Source organism: Magnolia sinica, chromosome 14, assembly GCF_029962835.1.
Source record: "Magnolia sinica isolate HGM2019 chromosome 14, MsV1, whole genome shotgun sequence".
In the NCBI taxonomy this organism is placed as follows: Eukaryota; Viridiplantae; Streptophyta; class Magnoliopsida; order Magnoliales; family Magnoliaceae; genus Magnolia; species Magnolia sinica.
Window position 1 is genome coordinate 24,358,879 of NC_080586.1, and position 18,607 is coordinate 24,377,485.

Genomic DNA, 18,607 nt, shown 5'->3' on the forward strand with positions numbered 1-18,607 from the left:
CAAAATTTGAAGGAAATATTACCTGCCATTGTCTGTAATTCTTTTGTTACATTTTACCTGTCATTGATATGGGAAAATGCAAAGTTCTTATATAGTACACTCTTTTTCTTCTTTTTAATAAATTGGGATCTTTTGGTGTGCTCAGGAAACCACACCACTGGCCGGTTCATTAGCCGGTGCCATAGTCTCTATGGTGATTGCTTCTGGAAACAGCATGCAAGATGCCCTAAAATTTACCAAAGATTTGGCTAAAGATTGCCGGCTCAATGGCACTGCATTCTGCCTTGGGGTTAAGTATAATACAACATGTAATCAATACCTTTATTAAATCTAGGCCCCTTCTTGTATTGACATATTGTTAATGGAGGCTTATTAGGATTTATATGTTAATGATAGTGTACTTCTCATGATTCCTGACATCTTTCATGGTAGGATATGCAGGCATACTGAAAATTCCTTGTTCCTGAACCAATTTATGAGTGGTATGTAGGACATCTCATGTTCTTCGGCCTACACACAGATGCATATGCATTTGCCCTCAAATACTTAACAAGAAATATTAACTACAATGAACAGAGATTGCATGACAACGGCCGAGATCCCAGCCAAAGTATCGGTCAACGCCGATATGTTGTTTTAAATAATTGAGATATTAAAAACTTTTACATAGTTTACTTCAAGTGATGATTACATTTAACATTAGAGGCTGAGTTCTCAATTAGTGACTAATAGGGAACTCCTTATTGTGCATGAAGTTCATTTTTGTGGGGTTCATGGTTGGGATATCCAAGTCATTGACCTGATGGTCCTCATCATGGATAGACTACTCACATAAAATTTTCCCAAATTGGAAGCCTAGCCACCTAATATTTGGCCTTCTTTTCCATTGAGTTTGGATTGCTGTGAAATTCTTCATAACCATCTTTTTTCTTGCTGTTGATGGAAAGGTTAGCATTGTTTGATTGAAGATATTCTTTGGCCATGGTCCATCCATGATGGGAGCTATGAGCTCAATTGTCTGGATCATCAATCTTGGGCTTAACATGTGCAACTTGTGTTCACAAGAGGAAAATCAACTCATCATTACAAAAAGAAAAAAAAAAATCCTTTGCATATTAGTTTTGAAGGAAGATCTAGAATGCATTCAGCTAATGCTTTTGAAGTAGAAATTACATTATTCGAGAAGTGAGTAATGAGTATTTTAATTCTCATATAAGAATACTTTTGCATAAGCATCTTTCCCATTCCAGGATAAGCACCTGGTGACCGAGTGCCGTAAGGGTGATATAGCATTCAAATTCACAAGTTACCAAGGATATTTGTGCATGTGTTGTTGTTTTTAGATGCATGCATACCAAGACATGTATTCAATGTTATTATGTCAAACATCAATGATCAATAATATTTGTTGTGTCCCCATATGATATTCAGTGATTGAACTAGTATTGTTCCAAAGTAAAACTGATAACTCTAACTAATGTATTAACATTCAACCTTTTGGTCTAGGCTTCCAGCTACATTTGATGGCATAAAACATGATTCTTGCACCTTTTTCTGTTTGTACCAAATATGTTGATTTTGAATCTCCTTATAGTAGCACTAAGATAATCAATGTCAAAATATTATTTTCTTTTCAATGTCTCTTATGGGAACTTCATTTTAAAATGTCATGGATGTTGGTGCTCTAAAGATGCTCATTAACACAAGTCTTCCTACAAGGTGCAACTCTTTTACCTATAGGAATTAAGCCACTAGAGTCTAGTCCTACACAAAATCTTGTCAGTCTTCTAGTACACTTTGAAGTAATCAAGTATTCTCCTGTTCAAAAAAGGATTAGATGTGTGAAGTTTAACATTACGATTTTTTTTTTTTCAGTAATGTTTAACATGAATATTATACGAAGAATAGTTCACAACAAGGGCCTAAGACACCTGAGTCAACTTTACCCACTCACTTGGATAATCTAAATTGAATTATTCTTTTCATCTTCAATGTCTCTTATGTGAATTTCCTTTAAAGATCATGGGTGTTGAGAGCATTTCTCTAGCTCAAAAGATGGCCACTAATATAGATCTTCCTTTGGGATGTTCTAGACAAGATTTTAACATACAGGAATTGCAACACTATTGACATGTTTCATTCTTCTTTTTTTCTCTTTCTTTTTCGTCATTATATGGTGTACAAGCCATTAAAAAATTGTTATCCTTGTGTATTGCAATTTTGGTGTTAGAAAGGTTTTGTAAGGGCAAAGGTGTTTTCTGTAGGGTGGCAAATGGACTTGAGGCCAAATCTGGCAGGGTGCGCTGAAGCATGTCCAAAGTCCAACTCATGATGTTCAAATCCAGCCACCTGATTAGGATTTCTTGATCAACATGATAACAACCTATTCTCACTCATCGGTGGTCCACTATCTGGACGGTCCAAAGACTCAGTCACATGTAGAGAATGATAAAAAAGAAAGAAGAAGATCTCAGCCGTAACATAAGGTATGCATTTTGTTTGGTGAAAAGTACCTACTTTTGCAAAGATAAATAGTCAATAAAGACTATGGCCCCATTTCAAGAGGATGAATGCCTAAGCAAGTGAAATGCTCAAATGTGAGAGATGGTTCTTTATTAGTCTCTCTCCTCATTTTCAAAGTTTTTGGGAAACTTTTGTTATGTCACATCATTGAATCATAGACCATACAAAATGTGACCATTTTGTTAATCATAGACTTGTTTTTCATGAATTGGGGGAAAAAAAGAAGAAGAAGAAAAAAATGGATGGTGATGGTGCACTTTATTGCAACCTTATTGCAAATGATGTTGGCATGATTCAAGAGGCTGATATTGGTGTTGGTATCAACAACATTGAAGGCATGCAGGTTTGTTGTTCCTAAAGTTAGGCTGCCCATATACCTTCCTGACTATAAGTCACATGTCATATATTTGAGCCATGCTCATACTATAGGATCTTGGAAGCTCTACAACTAGGAATAACAAAATCGCTAACTCTTAGATTAATTTGAGTTACTTGTATGCCACATATATCAACCATCACATCTTGCCAAAGTTGTTATGCCTGAAAGCTACCTCTATAGAAATACTTTACTGGTAAATATATCCCTTGAATTTGTGGATGATGTGATTATGACAATATATCTCATGATTCACAAGATAAGCCTATATTTTCCTCATAAAATGAGCTTATGGTCCAATTTGCTTATAATTGATTGTTCCTCAATACAAGTCTTTGATTACAGGATGCTCTTGGTGGAAATTCAAAAACAACATTTATTACAAATGTCAGCCCATATATATGGTGTGTACCTATTTTCCTAGAGTTCTCTAATTTAGTTTCTTCTTTGTTTCATATTTAGAATTATATTTTATTTTATTTTTTGTATTGCGAATCACAAAGATAATTGTTTCTATGGTTGGTTCCAGCACAAACCAGTCCATTCATCCAGTTTGGTACAAGTTTTACATTCAGTTAGCTTTTAAGGTTCTTTGGGTTAGCTTTTCATGATGTGGCATGGTGGTTTCCCACTTTCCCTCTTCTTCCAAGATATGGAAATGGTGCATTTTAGTTTTGTTGTTCATTTGTTCTGTTTTGTTGTCTTATGTGTAATATGTTTTTCATGATGTACTGGGTTTGTTGCATTTTTGAAAATGAATTGAGGTAAGTATACTTGTTGGCTGTGGCCTCAAGCGTCACGACGGGTCTCTTCTTTAAAGAGAATTTCTCTTGCAAACTTTAGTAAGGAGGTAAGTATACAAAAGCTTCCCTAAAGAAATTACTTGTTGATGTACACCCCTTTTTCATGTCTTTTGCTTTTATGGAGCCACCATTTACACCCGTGCTTGTGATGCACACACCCCTTTTATGGAGCCTAGTTTGTCTAATATCACAAGTGGAGGCCATCCCTTTAGTGGAAGACCACTAACACCTTAGTTCAATCGTAAATAGAAGATGAAAAATAAATAAATTAAAGTTTAGGATTCATTCTTAATGATTGAGTATTTGTGCATATACATATGATGTCTTGTGCTCACATGTGCTAAGTCTAAGTCATTGAGTGGTGCTGCCCACAATAACATGCTGATGAAAAAAAACAAAGAAACCCATGTGCTTTTTTATTTTATTTTCTTTTTTCCTGTAGGGGTGTACGAAGGTTTGAAAACTAAATAAATTTGGTGTAATTCCTGACCCTGGGTGTAATTTTTCTACTGTTTGTTACTATAAGTGGTCCACCAGATGGATGATCCAGATGCACCAATTGCTCTCTTTGACTACACTACAGGGTTTCATCATTGTTATGCTTTTATTTTTTACTTTTATTGTATTTTCTAAATATCAAATTTTTTAATGAGAAGTACATCAATATCCCTTATTCTCTTTATAGGTGGGAGCTGCATGCAGTACCGAAGCAAATTCAAAACAACAGATGAGGAAAACCCAAGTCAGTTGCACTAAACCTTTATAATTCAAAGGGCCATCTTCTCAGGTTGGACTCCTTTACATTCCTCTATTTTCTCCATTTTCTTCTATCCTTTCTATATTGTTTCCTTTTGATGTAGGTGAAGAAACACTGCTCATACTTAATGACTATGGAAATGTCTATAGTTGGAAGACTGTGCTTATTGGCAAGTATGTCTAAGTCTCCAGATGAAGAAGCCATCAGAAGCATGGGTTTTTTCATGGTTGGACCGCATTGACTGTGGTAATTGTCTTGTCTATCTGATTTTCTCCTTGAAATACTATTTGATCCTTGGCCCAGGGATACTTACAGTATAAGCCTTGAATTTGTACAAGCGGGGCCAATGGTTCAGTCTTTGAGACCATTGGTATGATGGGACGCATAGTGGATGCACCATGCCCTAAATATAGCAGGATTGGGAAGACCCACCAACCTAAATTTGGCATTTTTTGTTGAATTTAAATTGCCAATCTAGTTCTTTCTTAGCCATCTATCTGAGTACGCTACATGCTTAGACCATGGATCATATAATTTCTCAATTTTTCGGTGCATTTACGGGTCATTTGGATGCCTGGAAATTTTATTAGTTGTCAAGGGTTTAGAGGCAACCCACTTAAAGGTGGTGTTTGGATAGAAAATTTCACCTGTAAGCAAATTAAAAGCCGTAAGTCACAACTTTTTAGTGCATTTGAAATCCTGAGCAAAAGAGGTGATTTCACTTTACATGTATGCAACTTACACCTGAAACTCACTCTCAAGTGTAATGTCTTTCTGGTCTATGTTCTCTTCATTTTCAGCCGCACGATAGATTATGCTTGCCTCTCATAAAAGCATTGTTGTGTATTCTTTATGGCGCATGTTTCTTTTATTGTTGAATCCGGAATTTTTATATGAGTTGATCTATCAGGGCATGCACTAAGCCATTATTACTATTTTTTTTTTTAAAATAAAAAATAAAAACTAGCTACAGCTTATAGCCGTAGCCTTAGATCCAAATACTGTAGCCATTTTTCACTTCAGCCAATAGCTATGGATATGGTCATACTTCTAGCTATAAATATTATCCGTAGTTGTATGTATATTTTGCTATAGAAAAATTAGTATCTATGGCTATGGATTAAATCCGTAGCTATAGCTTTTTGACCTATGACTACTACACCTACGACTACAGTCGTGCTACGGACGATAACCGTAGCTATAGGTTTTTAGCTACAGTTTTTATCCATAGCCTTTGCCCCTTTTTTTAGTAGTGTTCATGAACTGTAAATCCAAAGTTTTCATCATATTCAGACAATAGAAGGCAATAGTGAAAAAACAAGCAGGGCGAAAAATAAAAGTTTTAAGGACTAACAATGGTGAAGAATTTACTTCTACTGAGTTTAATGAATATTGCAAGGTTGAAGAGACCATTAGGCACAACATGTGCACCACATGCCTGAACAAAACGGTGTGGCTGAGCGGATAAATCGGACTCTCTTGGAGAGGGCCTAATGCATGTTAAGTAATGTTGCGTTGGGTAAGGACCTATGGATTGAGACCATTAACATGGCTTGCTATTTAGTGAGCCCGTCTCCTTTTACGACAATTGAATGTAAAATCCCAGAGGAAGCATGGAGTGGTCATAAGATGGACTACTCAAATTTGCGCATATTTAGTTGTCAGGCTTACTCTCATGTATCGTTAGTTGAGAAAAATAAGCTAGACTATAGAGCCAAAACATACATTTTGTTGGCTATGGTGTTGGTGTGAAAGGTTACAGGTTATTCGACAAGGTCACACGCAGGGTCATCACTATCCGTGACGTCAGATTCAATAAAAGCTCCATATTCCACATGAATGATCAAGAGGAGTAAGAGGAACTAGAAAGATTTATCATAGACGTCCAGAGTGACATAGATGATACTCAGGTAGATATAGAGGTACAAGAGCAGGTGGAGCAGCAACTTGTGAGAAGAAACTCACCGCATGATGGCCAGTTATCGGTAAGATACAGGGACAATTCTAATAATATATATGCCCTCGTTACAGATGAGGGGGACCCGTCTACTATTCAGGAGGCTCTTGATGAGCTTGATGTAAAAAAGTGGAAGATAGATATGGACGATGAGATGGACTCATTGTACAAAAACTACACATGGGAGCTAGTGAAGCTTAAAGTGGGCCGACAAGCGATCGGATGCAAGCGGTTATTCAAAAGGAAACAGGATAGATACAAAGTGAGGCTTGTATCGAAGGGTTATGATCAAAGGGAAGGAATTGACTTCACAGAGATATTCACGCCGATAATTAAGCATGTGTTTATCATATTCGTGTTGGCGCTGGTTACCCTATATGATCTTGAGCTGGAACAGATGGATATCAAAATCGCATTCTTGCACAGGGAGTTAGAAGAGCAAATTTACTTAAGCAACCAGAGGGCTACGAAGCTAAAGGGGGTAGAGAATAAAGTTTATAGGTTGATGAGATCGTTGTACAACCTAAAACAGTCGCCTAGGCAATGGTATAAAAAAAGTTGATTCTTTCATGTTGAGTTAAAAATTTACCAGGAGTTAATACGATCACTGTGTCTATTACAAGACACTAAGTGTTGACAAATTCACCATCCTAGTATTGTATGTTGATAATTATTGATCATCAGTCATGACATGTCAGAAATCGATGTACTAAAGACTCAATTATCAAGGACATTCAAATAAAATATTTGGGGCTACAAAGAGAGTTCTCGGCATATATATCCATAGAGACATGAAGAATAGTAGGCTTTGGTTATCACAGGAAGAATACCTTGAAAAGGTATTGATCAAGTTTGGGATGGACTAGGCAAAACGGTGAGCGTTCCCCACGTAGCTCACTTCAAGCTTTCCTCAGAACAATGTCTCAAAACAGATGAGAAAAAGTAGGATATGTCTCATATGCCTTATTCGAATGCGGTTGACATGCAATTTAATATATGTCATGGTCTGTACGAGACCATATATTTCATATGCAGTCGGTGTTGTGAGTATATATATATATATATATCAAACCCCAACAAGCAACATTGAAAAGTGGTGAAATGGCTACTTCGATACATTCGAGATACAAAAGACTATCTTAACTTTTGAGAAGACAGAAGCAAAGTTGGTTGGGTATGTGGATTCAGACTACGTAGGTAGTGTAGATTCCAGAAAGTTGACTTCAGGATACTCGTTTGTACTAGAGGTGGAGAAATAAGTTGGATGTCAAAGCTTCAGTCTGTGATGACTCTTTTCACAACAGAAGCAGAGTATATGACAGTGATGGAAACGTTTAAAGAAGGAGTTTGGTTAAGATGCATGATAAATCAGTTTGGGTTTTAGCAGGAGGATGTGCCGGTTAACTGTGATAGTGAGAGCGCTATTAATTTGGTTAAAATTCTATTTATCAGTGACATACTAAACACATTGATTGTCACGCCCCAAACTCGGAAAACGGGCTCACAAAATTCCCGATCGCCGAATCCGGTGCCGACAGCCTCCGTAGCACCCCATTCTCGGCTCCTAGCGCCCATACACCAGATTTCGATCCTGGGATCCTACAAGGAGGATTTTCAGTATGAATTTTTTTTTGTAATGGAGCATAACTACAAGCATAACCAAGTCACAAAACAACATCACCACATATCCACTAAATCAAAGACTTTAAGTACAATGCGTATGAAAGGGAAATACAATATAGTAAAAGAAACTCCAGAAGCTCGGCTGCACGCTCCAAGCTCAACGCTGCTGCAACCTAACGCCACCTGCACGCATCTATCGTGCATAAGCTTATAGAAAGCTTAGAGGGTGGTGAAAGTGTGTGTAAGGCGAGTGCCAAGTGTATAATATCAGAGTAATGCGGAAATATGCGGTAAGTCCATGAATGCTATCAGCTATATCAAAGCCATGTGATGCAAGGCATGAATGCTATCGGCCATACTAAGGCCATGCGATGCGAGGCCTATGTAGCCAAATGTCATATGCGAGATGCAAAGCAAGCGTGCCAGTACTCATCAAGTACACATATCAGTACAGTTCCTCTCTGGATATCACCGGGGTCTAATACACTTCACACTGACTGCTTCCTCCCTAGCTGTACAACCAAGCAAGTGGAATAGACCTCACTATCAGCCTGACCAGTAGTCTGCCAATACCTACCTGACTCGTCGATAGCGGACTCATTTACGAGCTGGTCAAACTTAGCCTAGCTTATAGCCCCCTCACTCGGGCGGATAAGGCCACACCCCCTTCCAACCGACCACGAAACAGTGGGAGACGCGGCCTACTGGTATTCGGCACTCGGGCGCTCGTGTATCCACTCGGTCTAGACGTTGGAGCATCTCCTGGTACCAAAAAGGTTCTGGGACTTTCACCCAAGGACATCCTAAGTGCCCACAGTGCTAGAACCAAGCATTTCCGGTATCCGATACGGCCATCCACGATGTGTCTGTGGAGCCACGGCCCTGATGTCGCTAGGGCGTGCAGTGATCAAGTCACACATATGCGAGATGCATGAGTCACACCGTACAATCATGCAGCAATCCTGCGCGTACCACGCGATCATGTGGGCACTCCGTCTCATAAAGAGTCCCGTAAATGTCTCAGCCCAACGGCTTATGCTATGATCAAACATTCCTCATCTCAAGCATACATATGATGCGTATGGGCATGAATCATAGAAGTGCACTAAGCATGTTATAAAGTAATGAACTATCAACAAGTATGGGCCTATTAATGGGCCCTAAGGAGAGTCATAATGCGGACATTTAACCAACATTATTCTTACAATGTGGACATCAAACCAACATTGTTCCCTAGGCATGGCCTGCCATAAAACATTATTTCATAAACCAAGGGGGGATCACACATTGCAATGGACCCTAAGGACATCCTGTTGGGCCTCGACCCATGGGCCTTGGGTACATCAAATGGGCCGTATCACATGGTCCTTACATTCATCAAATGGGCCACATTAATGGGCCCCCACCAACGGGCCTTATGTACATTGCAATGGGCCATATCCCATGGGCCTTTGAATACATCACAGTGGGCCTCGCATATATCAGGATGGGCCTCAACAACAGGCCACGAATACATCAAGGTGGGCCTCCTCAAATGGGCCTTATAAATATCAAGGTAGGCCTCCTCAAATGGGCCTTAAATATGACAGGTGGGCCACATCGCATGGGCCATATGCATATCCAATGGGCCACACCCAAATACAAGTGGTGGTAATGATTTCCACCACTAAGTTTCTAAGGCCCACCCTAATATTTATTCCTCATCCAATCTGATTATAAGGCCTCACAGACCTGAATTAAAAGGAAAGACCAATATCATATTTGGTCCCCAAACTTTAGTAGACTAAGGGTCTTAATGGTGGGCCTTCAAACCCACTACTTTCTATAATGTGGTCCACCTATTCCTAGATCTGTCTCATTTTTATCTTTATTTTTATTTATTTTATTTATTATTATTTTTTTTTTACTCAGGCTTTAAAACGAGCTTTCAAGTGGTTGGATGACTTGGATGCAACACATGCATCATGGACCATGGATCTGATTCATTCTTTAGCTCACGCTCAAATAATGAGTTTGCAAAATGGATTGATGGTTTGGATGCAACACATGCATCATGGTGGGTCCCACCGTCCAGGTGTGGACGGTGTGGATAAACACATAAATCATGGTGCGGCTCACTGGTCGTCCAGTCACTGGACGACCTTGGTAAAACACAAATATCAGGTGGAATCCACCGTCCACAGCCGTGGACGGTGGGCCTAGAACACATACATCACTGTGGGTCCCATGTGGGGCCCATCATAATGCTTATATGGCATCCAATCCGTCCATAAGGTCACTCAAACCTAGATGAAGAGTAAAAACAAATTTCAGCTTGATCCAAAAACTTCCGTGGACCCAGAAACGGTCTCAATGGCAGACGTTCATCCATACTGTTTCATATGATGTGGGCCACCTGAGTCATATATAGGTCTGATTTTTGGGTGGCCTACTGTCCCACAGGGGACACAACAGATGCACGGTGTGGATGTATAAAACATATCACGGTGGGGCCCACGTATGGGACCCACTTCTCTGCCTTCAGCGTCAAATGCAGGACGCCGTGCGTCCTGGCGTCAGCAGCAGCAGCAGTGCTGCTGCCTATTTATTGTATTTTTTTTTTTTTTTGAAATCTCTTATTTGTGAGGTTTTTCATACATAGGGCCCATATCAAGTGAATCCATTCCATTCATTGCATTCCATGGCTCAGGACAAGCCAAACAAGTCCAACATCGAATATATTTCGGCGTGTAGCAAAAATTAAAGAGAATTTAAACGGTGAGATCACTATTTTGAAAGGTATGGCCCGCCAGAAGCTTGGATCAGTTTCATCCTTTGGCTCAACGCCTAAAATGATCTCGAGAATAGAATGAACGGCGTGGATTGAACACTTACATCAAGGTGGGGCCTACATGAATGGCGCACCCAATAAGCCTTGGAAAGCTAATATTTGTGTTTTCATGTAACGTCCAGGGACGTCCCTGGACGTCTGGAAATAACACTAAAATTGGGGTGGGCCCTGATTAGGCGGGCCATCACTAGTGGTGGGGTGGTGGGGATCATGTACACATGCAAGATGGGCCTCACCCACAAATGGATTTGGGTCCAAACCAGGCTTCATGGTGGGGTCCATTCGGGTGGGCCATATGGCCACTCCATCATACATAAAATACATACATAACAAGGGAGGGAAAGAGAGAAAAAGAGAGTGGGACACGTGTGATGGAGGGACCCCGGCACTATGGGCCCTCCGTTTCAAGCATCCAATCGTACATCAAGTGGGTCCCATTGCATATGGGCCCACCAAATTTAAAATCAACGGTGGAGATCCTTCCTCCACCAAACTAAAAGGTCTAGATGACCATATTCATACAAGAAAGTAAACATCATGATGGGGTCCATGGAGAATGGCCCCATCATGGAATGATCTTAAGCATCAAGGTGGGCCATTAGCCACATCAAGGGTCCAAAGTGAGATCCCTACCATTGATCGGTAGGCCTCACTTGGCCCATCATAAGAACATGAAAATTTAGCCTATAGAAGCACCCACCGGTTGATCTTCTCGGTCCGTTGGAATGCCGGTCCCCTTGAGCTTCACTTCAACGGTGGAAGATGGAAAATGAAAGGCTAGGATGGAGGGTTTGGGATGGGAAAGTGGGCCACCAAAATCACATTTTTTTTCTCACATGGAGAAGCTTGGACGTGAGCTCACTTGGTTGCTTGAAATTGAGTTGAGAAATGAGAGAGAGAGAGAGAGAGAGAGAGAGAGAGAGATGGGATGTAAAGAGAGAGAGAGAGATGGATGTGAGTGATGGGTGAGGTGATGTGTACTTGACTAGCATGGGTGTGTAAGAGAGAGGGTGAGAAAGAGTTGACTTTGGAGAGAGAAAGCATGGGTTGCTTGTACTTGACATGAGGTGATGGATGGGATTGATTGATGGGATTGATTTGACATGTTGTAGAGATTCTCTTGGGATTGCAAACGCCCGGCGTTTCGTCGAAATAAATGCCGGCTCACATCTTCCTGCCAGGGTATCGGATCGGTGCACGAGTCGCGGCGTTGGAACCGCGGCGACGGTGCGGTCGCAATGGTACAAGTCTCGAATTAAGCCGACTCAAATCTACAACATACGACTTAGGGTCGATCGCAACGTCGATTATACATCACAGGTTGCCGAAATTCGACAGGAAGGATCGCGGGACTCGATGGAATAGAACGGACTAGGATACGGGTCTTACATTGATGTTTGTCACCACTTTATTTGACAGGTGCTTGAAGAAGGAGGCATAACTCTGTAGAAGATTCACACGAGCATGAATCTAGCGGACATGCTCACTAAGGAAGTTCCTATAGAGAAGTTCAAGTTCTGCGCGGCTTCTCTAGGCTTGGCGATGACATAAAAAGAAAGATAGAGTGTGCACGAGAAGCGTTGATGGAGCTATGATGTAAGGCAGAGATAAGAGAAGAGGACAAGAAGCTACACGTTTAATGATTGAAGACATGGTGGAGATTGTTGTATTTGATGTTTTAAATCGAGTCAGATACAGTGTCTGTCGATGTTATCGATAATCTGTTTGATGTAACCTTTGATGGTATTGAACATTTCTCAATCCCATCGATATTCTCTCGATTTTCTTCAGTTGGTTGCTGGACTAACTAGGCATTTTTTCGATGCCATCGACAGGATTAGTTTGATGCCATCAACAGGACTTTGATGCCATCAACAGGATTAGTTTGATGCTATCGACAGGGCTTCGATGCCATCGACAGGATTAGTTTGATGCATCGACAGGGATTCGATGGCATTGACAGATTCTATGCAGATTTTTTTTACAAAATTATGAGATTTGTTTCCAATTTCGTTTGAGGTTCTTTTCGAGGCTATATATATGATTATAAACGGGATTGAGAGGTATTTTAAGTGTTTCTAAATCATCATAGGGTTTCAAAGGGTATAGTAAGGGTGAGATTCGAGGCTGTTCGAATCGGGTAAGCTCTTTCTCTTTGTAATTTCTGCTTTCATAGTGATCATCTGTCAGTTTGTGTCATGGTTTTTTCCCGAAAGAGTTTTTCCACGTTAAACCACTGTGCTCTCTTCGTGTTTGCTAAACACTATTGGATTGCTATCCTATATTCATCTCTGTGTGCTTCTGTGGTTCCCCTAACAACAAATAGTAAGGGACTCAACACCCTACTCGAGCCAAACTCGGCGCATAAACTGCCTCTCTTTCTCTTACTCCTCCGACTTTCTCTCTCAACTAATTTAGGTTATAAAGAGCTGCTTGAAATGGAAAAGGCCATTAACATCTCGAGCCCGAGAGAATCGGGTCTGAGCATCGGGTGGGCACTCTCCTCAAGTGGTACGACATGAGAAGTATGTGTCTCTATGTAACTAGGGTTTCTCAGTTTGAAGGGCTAAGATGTGTTTGTTGTGTTTGGCCTTACTAAACGCAAGTTTTGGATCAGTTTTATGAACTTGCTATCAATCGGGTGTTTGATGTTGAAATGGGGAAGATGACTCGGGCTATCTTGGTGGATTTAATGCAGAGGGATATTCCTCCAGTTTCTTCATACTGGAGGGTCCATATGGGACCCACAAAGCTTGTGGGACCCATATTTTGGACAGTCGTGATGGTTTTGATGGGTTTGACTCTTCCTAAGACGACAAGAGAGAAAATGCTACACAGCTGCTGGAAACCCTAATTGATGCAATGAGAAGCTTTTAGACTCTTTATTAGGTTTTGTTTGGACGAGTGAGATTGTTAAAAGAATAAAAAATGGCTATGATTGAATTAGGGTAAAGATTTTGGCAAATGGAAAGCTTCTTCCCGCACTTTTCTTGCTAAGTTGGAAAACCTAAAGTGGATGGCTAAGATTAACCTAAATGAAAGCTTGGGATGCACAGATTCAACCTGACGCAGATCAGCAACATGATAGTAGGAATAATAGAGTTTTCGTTTTCGAAAAGCACCCTTGTGGACTTTACTTGTGCTCGAGTTGGTGAGCAAGCACATGTGCACCCTAGGGTAAAATTGTGTAGGTTTTAGTCAGATTTGAGGGCCAGACGTGATGAATGGTTGAGATTTCCAGATCGCCTGATGATGGTGGGCCACAACTAATGAGAATGGATGTTGTTTGTTCCTGTGGGAGGGAAAACGAAAAATGAATGAGAAATCTCTCCTTTTTCGAATAGGCTCAGGTCAACGCTCATTTGACTATGCCGAGGGTCCAGTGCACTGCCCGTGTACACTTTCTGTGTACGCATGACTCCTAAGGTGGGGCCCACAATAAATTTTTTTGTAAAATCTACTATGTCCATTCAACCTGAATAGTCCTATTAGGACATCAACCTAGAGATGGGGGAGATCTAAAGTTCAGGTGGACCACAACAAGGAAATCTAAGTGTCAATCATAGTGTTTTACAACAATCCAGGGTTAGTTTTTTTTTTTTCCCAAGTCAGATCTATATCATACTAAAAGGTCATCGGGACCATATAATTAACCAGGTGGTATTTGCTAATCGAATTGAGATTTGTTAGTTAGCTATTACATTTTAGTTGTCCATTATTTGAAGATTCATTGTGGAGTTGATAAACAGAGGATTTGATGCTTCGAGTCCCATCACCGATAATGGATGTCTCATTCTGTTTATTAAATTGTCCTACTAAATTTCATCTAGGTTAGGTTTCCAAGAGTAGAGTATCTTGTATCAACTTCTAAAATTTTTAAGTTTTATTAATATTTGAGCACATGTATAATATAAGTTACGTGTAATCTCACACAAATGTGCTAAATTAAATTACAATGGTAAGACTTGAGTACTGAAAAGTACGGGGTGTTACATAGGATCCCTTAATGGTTGTTTCATACATATTCCGGTATAGATGGCTGAGTACGAAAGAGGCAATGGCAAGTTGATGACCTTGGGCGAGCGCCTTGGCCAGGTAAATGTATTCTTTTGTAATTTACAAAGAGTTCACACATAACAGAAAACTATTAGATCCACATCAACAGAGATGCCTATATTCTTGTTCATCTTCTTCATCCTGAGATTTGCATTGATGTGCCATGAAAGTAGAATACACTCTGTTGGTCTTACTTAGGAGAATGAAGGGATGCGGATTTTTTAGAGTGAAATTTAGATATACAGGCTCGCCAAAAAGGAAAAAAAGTGAGTAAATGCACATATATCCGCGCTCTATAGACCTATGGGGCCACATCCAAAATTGAATGTATTAGTTGATTGACTCCAGAAGGTCAATGCTATTGCAAGAAGCAGAGAGTTGGATGAAAACTCATGCAAAGAGAGTTTAATATATTCATAAATTCTAGCTTGTTCCCATACATCACTATATTGTGCTTCCACACAAGCAAACTACTTAGCCCAACCATTCATCAGTTTTTTCCATGCTCGTGGAGACTCGAACACATTAGGGAGATCTAGAAAGTTGTCCAATTGAACAATCAACACTTCATCGGGACATTTCGAGAAGTAATGTTTAATTTTGTGAAGGTGTTCATAAGTGACAACTGTTGGAAAGCAGGAAAGAGTGTTAACACTGAAGTGTCTGGATTAGTTGAGGATGTAAAGAGGAGATTGTTCTTCACACTAGATGATAGAGCGTCAAGATCTTTAATGAAAGATTCTAAATAAAAAGTGGGAACAGATGAAGAAGAAGATAGAGCCATGGTGATGATTTGAGGAAAGGAAATCAGGAAATATGTATAAAAGTGAAAGGAGGAGATGAGAAAGTTGAGGCACCAACTTCAAAATTGCTTATATATCGACCAGGATATGTATGCATTAATGAAGAATAAACATGATTCCTTGTACACTATGCTTTTTTTGCAATGTGTCACATGGACAGCCTATAAAGGCTTAAGGTGAAGAATATCTCCTGATATGGCAGCGGTCGGATAAACTCAATGGGGAAGCAACATGTGACTGATTGCACTTATGGTATCAAATAATGGAACAATGTTGCATTCATCTTTTTTTTTTAAAAACCAAAGGTGAAGCAACATGAGGGGTAATGTTGTACCGTAATTCTAGCAATTCTGGGAAAGGCAATAAGGGAATGACATATGACATTGTACGAGGAATAGGAAGTGGATAAGGAAAAGATATTCAAAGATTTGGAGTGCTTTTACGGGTTAATTTACAGGTAGCATAAGTTTACATTTACACATCAGAAAATGAGTGATGGAGTATTGTGGTCGATATGTGAGAAGCGTGGCCAAGTTGTTTAAGGACATGAAGGGCAACCGAGGATAGCTAAAATAGAACTTTTGCCAATTAAAAATGTTTAGAAGAGGAAAGGTTGCAAATGGGAAACATAACAGAAAGAATGATCTAAAGATATGCTTTTCGATTGCTATAACCATTACAATAATGAAAAAAAAAAAAAAGGATCTTGAAAAATAAGTTTCATAGCAGAAATCTATAAATAACAAAAGAATTCAACAGAACGGGCTCCCAAAAATCTCAAAACCAACAAATCAGCATCAAATTTATCTTATCAACTTCCTTTATCTCAACTTATCCTAACCATAGTGATAATCCATCAATAGTAACTCTTAGTTATAATTTTAGTTGTAATTCAGGTTTACGCTCATACGATAGATTTGTTTTTTATCTGATATCAAGTAGTTCTTTCAAGAGACACATTCATATAGTCGCTTAGAGTGACAGATTATGAGTTTTTCCTTTTGTTTGATTTACAATGGTATTTTGAAAGTCATTTCTTATGGAAGGCGTAAAGTAACTTATCTTCAGAGAAAGAACCCACCCTTTGATTATCACATGATCATCATCAAATTGTGCAAGTGGTTGAATAAGCAACTAATCTTCTCAAAATTTGAACATCTACGTTCATATTGCATGTATCTTCTTATTTTATTGCTTGGGGTCAAAGTTGAAGATCATTTTGGATCAAGTTAAAAAGAAAAAAAGAAAAATAAAAAGGCACCTATTCAAAGCTAGAGTTATTAGATGAATTGAAGTAAACCTCATAAGAAAATGACGGTCATTGTTTGATTTGAGTGCAGACTGCACAACCGTGGTTGAGGAGATTTTTGTAACCTATGACATGCCTTAATGAAAAACGGTGGGTTGCACCTGTTAGATGCGGGCCTACGTTGAAAGGTAAAATTAATCAATTTATACAGGAAATCTTTCATAGCTTGTATTTGTCAAATACATGCATGCAGTGCTTTTTTATTAGGTCATGTCCAGAGTCAATCTCTTATAACTAGGATTAAAGAAAGCTCGTGCCGACCAGGAGTGGAATGGCTGGTGTACCACACAAGCACCACCGACCTTGCTGGTCTGGGTACGTGTGGTGCAAAGATGAGCGTTGACACTCTTCCAAGTTGTGGGAATGGTTCAAGGGAAATTAAAGTTACATGGCCCACAATAATGTATTTATTATATCACATGACAAGATCATTTTATAGCATGAACTCAAAGATGAGTCATATCCAAAGCGCAAATGGATCACACCACAAATAACAAGGGGACAATGATTCTCAATGTTAAAACATTCGCAGGACCCACCATAATGTTTAATTTCCTTCTAATCTATTTATAAGGTCACAGATATGTGGACAAAGAGGGAAATAAATCATCATATTGATCCAAAATTCTGTGACCCCAAAAGAATTAATCAATGGTAGATGTTGAATTTCCCACTGCTTTTTGCAGTGTGGTCCACTTAATTTTTGGATCTATCTTATATTTAATCTCATGCCTTAAGACAAGCTGGCCAAATAAATGTACGGTTTGGATATAACACATACCTCATGATAGGACCCACAAAAGTTGGTGACGTCAAGACACCAGCTAATCTGCTTCCGTGCAAACCTTACGTGACTCCACCAGTCAAATAAAGGAAATGTCGTATGCTTCTAGTCTACTTTCTTATTGCTTTTGCTTCCAAAACGTTGACACGACAGTTTTTATTGTTTTCATTGAGCTATGTTAGGGTAATAGCTGGTACAACTAATTTTTATTTTGAACTTTCCTTTTGAAATATGATAGATGACAAGCTTTTTTAATTTCAACCTCTGATTCAGTAATAAAAGAAATTACAATGATAAAAAGATAGTTGTTGCTTGATTTTGTCCTAGGAATGTGGACGACTCAAATTCATCCAATGGTGATCTAAGGGACATGTTCCATTTATAATTTGGCCACAATTTGGAATATGGTCATGACGAATGCCACGTGTGAGAGAATTAAGTCACAGCCATTTTCAAAATAGTGGTATGAAATCATGCTAGTCACTTTGGGTGACACCATACTTCACGGAGGATCTCTTTTTGAGGTGGCACGCTGGGGTGGCTTATAGAAATCACCGGACATAGTGGAATAAATCATCAAGGAGTGGTCCATGTAATTCTTCTGGATTTTCTTTTATTTTTCTCCTTCAGCTTGTCTTTTTCAGACTTGTGATGCTGCTGCAATAAATCTAGCTTCATCTTCTTTCTAAAAACAAACAAAAAAAACAAAAAATAGCCGCTTTGGCCTACGTAGGAAATATCTCATAGAAAAAAAGGCTAAACGGTGGAAACTCCTAGTTCTCCGTC

General features: G+C 39.4%; 1 long non-coding RNA gene across 2 annotated transcripts; it reads left to right on the top strand.

Annotated features, from left to right (window-relative positions):
• Positions 1 to 492: 492 nt before the first annotated feature.
• LOC131225742 (uncharacterized) lies at positions 493 to 4,885 on the top strand. 2 transcript variants are annotated; one of them, XR_009161504.1, is made up of 3 exons: positions 493 to 2,486; positions 4,388 to 4,489; positions 4,563 to 4,885. It is a non-coding gene; the product is annotated as an uncharacterized LOC131225742 (long non-coding RNA). The 2 variants fall into 2 exon arrangements; XR_009161503.1 differs by having other exon boundaries at positions 4,388 to 4,444.
• The last annotated feature ends 13,722 nt before the right edge of the window (positions 4,886 to 18,607 follow it).